We start from the raw sequence: 5,074 nt of genomic DNA, 5'->3' as shown, positions 1-5,074 counted from the left end.
CTCTCTGATTCTAATCCCCAAGATTCTGTCGGATGGGTGGTTTAGTACCAACTTCGGCTCCAATTCCCTATCCGCAATGCTGAGGATGCCACTGAAACCGTTACTTCCTTCTCCATAGAATACGAGCTTCTTTCCTAGCACCTGCTTTCTCTTGCTATGAGCATCTAAGTGGTGTTCTTGGATGGCCCAACACCTGACTGCCTTCTCCTTTTTTATTTCCTCCCAGAATAGGGCACTCTTCTTATGGGTTTCAACCCTTTTACATTCCAAGATTGGATAGTGAGAGACTCCATCATTAATGAGGGGTTCATTGGGATAGAGGAACGAAATCTTCAGCATTTGAATCATGCCCACCCCCCCTCTCCTTAGTCCCAGGAGAATTCGGGGGTTCCAAGTCAGGGGATTTCTTTTCTTGCATTGCTGCAAATGGATTGTGTATTGGGACAGTGAACCCCCCTCCTTTCAAAGAGGTTGAGGATGGATTAAATCCTTCACCTCAAGTGTTCTCAGGACTTCAAGCACTTTGGAGTCTCTTGCCACTGCCTTCCCGTTTGGCTCTTTTCAGACCTGGAACTTGAACAACCGTCACCGTTGTCACTGTCATAAATTTTGGGGTAGCAGCGGAAGTAATGATCATATTATTATTGCATGCACCTTTGGAGATTTGTTGTATCGGAACCGATTCCTCCACAATATTTTTCTGCATCTTTATATCCATTTTGTCACATACCATATCTTCTTTATCCTTCCCCGCATTTGCCCCTTCGCTACTGCCTCCTTGCTTCTTCAACCCTTCCATTGGGTTTCCTTTTCACTGGGGATCTGTGCTATTGGAGCTACATTACCATTAGTCTTCAAGGGGAAATCCTTGGCGAAGTGTCCAAAGTTGTTGCATTCAAAACATGCTCCAAAGTATGTCCCACAGTTTAGCAGAATAGTAACAAGCGCAGCTCCAACATTGATTACCATGCTTTTAGGTGGCGTTTTAGACTCATCCCATCCTATACAAACCCTGTTTGAGGTTCTGTCAAACCCTCTCTTGCTAGGTATAAACAAGGGAGTGCCCAATTGACTAGCAAGCATCCTGAGATTTTCCCACAACCAGCTAGGCAGTCCCACAAACTCAACCCATACCGGATGAAACCCCTATAGAGATTTAGCTGTGTCGAACACTGGCTCCCAAGGCACCACACGAACCGTCTATTAAATACCAGGGGCCCTTTGTCAAGGATATTTTCCACATCGGAGGCTGTTTTGAATCTCACCGAACAAAAACCTTTAGCTAGGTAAAAAGTACTTTCAACTACTCCTCCATGACCAAGAATTTGTGGGCCCTGAAGCCATTGAATCATCTCAAACCTGTTCGGTATTCTTCCACTGAACCCAAATACAAGCATTAGCTTAGCTTGCCTGGCTAACTGTTTTGTGATAAGTGCTGGTGGAATCGCTACAGTAATAGCCTTGGCAACCTCCACCTACTGTGGCAAAGACTTTTGAAAGCAGAATAGGCCCGATCTGCCAACCCGTCTTCAACCAGCCCCCTGTAATCTGCTTGGGAACAAGTTCTTTTGTTGTTGTTAGGGCCAGACTCAATCATTTTGTTGACTTCCTTGAGCTCTTGCTCAAGTCTATCTCTTGCATTCTATAATATTTCGATGTCTCCTTCACTCGACAACCCTTCTGGTGAGCCTTTTCCATAGCCCTTAGAGTCAGGCCCCTTGAGTATGCTAGCAAACAAAATGCCTGGCCTGCGAGCTATAGATGTACTTGGCACCTTAACTATGTTCTTACAGATGGGACCCTGAGGCCATCTTTGAGGGTTTTTACCTCAAATTTAGATCCTTGAGCTGAGCCCATTTTCTCTCTTGTTTCCTCGAGGGAGCTTTGTCAATTGAGACAATTTTGTCCTCTTTTGTGGTTGAAGCCCTTGGCGAATTGGGGCTCGACATTTTAGCATCATACAATGGTCTCAAGACCGAGCCGTCTCCTTTATGCAAGAAGTCAAAATATAATAATTTCCTTCCCCCTTAGAAAATAATCGATCCAAAGTTTGCGAGCAAGATACGAAAAGAAGACAACCAAAAGGCCTTACGCTCGCTCCACACCCATACACACAGGATGTGAGAAGCAAAAGGGCACTCAAAGTGGGGAAGGCTTAACAGCGACCGGACCGTAGGTATCAACCATAGGTTGAGAATAGGCACGCAAAGCAAAAGAAGCAGTTCCTCACCTCACGGGCCAACAACAAAGGATGGACTAGATTGGGAACTCCCCAACCACAGCACCTCGTAGTCCTTTTTAGCACAAACACCCTTAGTTCGGCATCACTCAGGTGTTCGACATCGCTCCAAAACGAGCGTTAATACATCTCTTTTAGATGATGCTTAAATGCCTAGCATGACAGCTTAAGAAACTAAGTCAAAAACTTGGAAGGAATGTTGAGTTGCAATAGCGAACAAATTTTTTAATGATGATAGAGAACATGATGTCCTCAGTGCATGATGAAGCCTTCAACTAGACAAGAAAGAATCTAAACAAAACTATATAGGCATGTTTTGGGATGCACATCTTCTAGAGCAAAAGGTGCAATTTTGTGGTGCCCCCCCCCCCCCCCCCCCAACCAAAAAAAAAGAAGAAAAAAAACACACACACACACACACAAAAGAAGAGAGAGAGAGAGGGAGGGACGGAGAGTGATGTGTGTACTTGATACTCAAGAAGGACATGGGATTGAAAATCCACAATAGGGGTTTTTCTATTCTTACTCACGCACACATACAATCACATATGAATTCAAGTCACACGAACCTTGGCGAGAACGTAAGAAAGTTCAAAGGTGAAAGAAGTAGTACCTGATTATTTGAGTGCAGACAAGAAGAGCAGGACTTCCCAATCTACTACTACCAAAGAACAGATCAGTCTTGAAGAACTTAATTTGCCATGTCCTTTGAATCCATTTGCATATTTTCCCAGTCATGCCACTGATTGCCTGGCATCCCCATGAAAAGGTGAGCTAGGTCTTCACTAGCTATTCTGCACCCCGATCAACGAGCGGACCCAATTCCTCTTTCTTGAATCTTTACGCCCGTCGGTAGAGCACCCACATCACTTTCCACAGAAATATCTTCATATACTGAGGCCACCTTGGCTTCAAGATGTTCTCCATGACTCCCTCCCACCATTTTTTCGTCCAGTGCCTCTTCCATAATTTATTGAGGGGGCTACACCAATTAGCCTCATGCATTAATGCATGCTGAATGCCTTTAGAACGTGGTTTCCAAAAGAGGCTACTCCCGGGCCATCTCCAAGCATCCCATTCAAATTTGGATTCACAAATTGGCATCACCACCTTATCAAGCTCTTTCATCACCCTGTACACTAGTAAGATCTCAAAGTTATTCAGTTGAAACTAGATGGCTAAAGAGTCAAAAGTTTTCCAACACTTACTGTTGCCATCCCAGAATTGCTCTAGTCGAACGAGCCCCTTATTATTCACATTCCCGGCCATTTCTATCCAATAGGGGCTTTGCGGCAGCCCCAATATTTTAGAGAGCCAAGGGGACCATTGCAAAATGGATTTCTTAAAGTATCTCATTGCTTCCCCCCATTCCAAAACCTCAACTGCTCTTTTGCACTTCCTAATCAATTCCCCTGAGAGTCCACCAGATCTAAGATAAGACCACTTCGGGGCGAGAAGTTTGTTGTGCATCACAACCCCCTTCCACTTTCCCCCTTTCGATCCCAGTTTTACTGCATTAAGCATTTCCTTGGTTATGATAGCCCAAGCTTGGTCCTGTTTAGCCAATGAGACCATAAATTTGGCACATAGGGCCTCAACATGGGATACAGGGTTAAGAATGCCGAGCCCTCCTTAGTCCACCGGGCGAGCAACTACCTCTCATCTAACCCACTGCCATGGCCGGGAGGTTTTCGTGTTGTTCTTCCAAAGAAACCTTTTCACAGGTTTTAAGAATTCTTTCCCTCGAGGCTCGGTCTAAGCTCGAGGTTGGCGTATATTTTTGATGTTCTTAATACTATCCACTCACAATTGTGAGTTTTGCAGGGAAAAAAAAAAAGTTCAAAGGTGCAAGCAAAGAAAAGAGGATGGAAAGTTGAAATTCTTTTCTTACCTTTGAGGCAGTGTTCGGAAAAAGTGTGCCTCAACTTAGCCTTGAGCCTGTTGCAATCACCCATTTGCACTTTGGAAGCCATGCCAAAGGGAAGGTGGTGGAGGGTACATTTTTTGCCAAAAGGAAATTGGAGGTTTTGACATAAGAATATAAGGAATTTAGGAAGTCTAAATAGTTACAAAAAGGAATTAAGCCACCTCTTGCAAACATGAGAGGGAACTGTGTGTGTATATATATAAATATATATATATTTTTATTTATTTTATTTACTCATTAAAATGTTTAAAAAATTGAAAATTTGGGTATTCAATGCTTGCACATAAAGTACAAGTTATAAGCTATAACTAAAAGACATGGAGATGATTTATCATGGAGGCTGGAGTTTTAACCTTGGCCGCTCAAAGTCTTCAGAGAACTTATATACTACTAGTATGTGATCCGCGCGTTGCCGCGGCTACATGTGCGTCAATTGAAGCAACCATTTTTCTCCTTCCCTTCACAGGGAGAGAAAATGTGGGCAAAGGCCTATGATTCTCATGTAAGCTTTTATAGCTCTTTAATACACTTGTGCATCAACCACCACTTTAACTACTTTCTAGATGACAATGTATGACAACACACAAGGTCTAAGTGCCTTCCACATGCACATCAACCAAGCAAAATACACACATACACACATTGTTCCTCTTTGAGACAAAAGACTGCATTAAACCATTCATATGGTTGCCCTTAGCCATTTGTCTTAGTTCCCAATCCCTTAAATGTGAGACACAGCATTGAGGCACTACCTGGAGAAGAGTCTCTTTTTGTACACGAATTATACCCCTTAACAATTTGAGAGTGCGATCATCAGACCCTACATGAGTGCTCAGCTTTTGATCATATCAAACTTGCTTTACCCACATTTTAGCCCATACCATGGCCTACATACCTTTCTCTCCTAG

The sequence above is a fragment of the Adiantum capillus-veneris genome, chromosome 25, assembly GCF_014529385.1.
Source record: "Adiantum capillus-veneris isolate H3 chromosome 25, ASM1452938v2, whole genome shotgun sequence".
NCBI classification, from domain to species: domain Eukaryota; kingdom Viridiplantae; phylum Streptophyta; class Polypodiopsida; order Polypodiales; family Pteridaceae; genus Adiantum; species Adiantum capillus-veneris.
Note: the sequence above shows the minus strand (reverse complement) of the source record.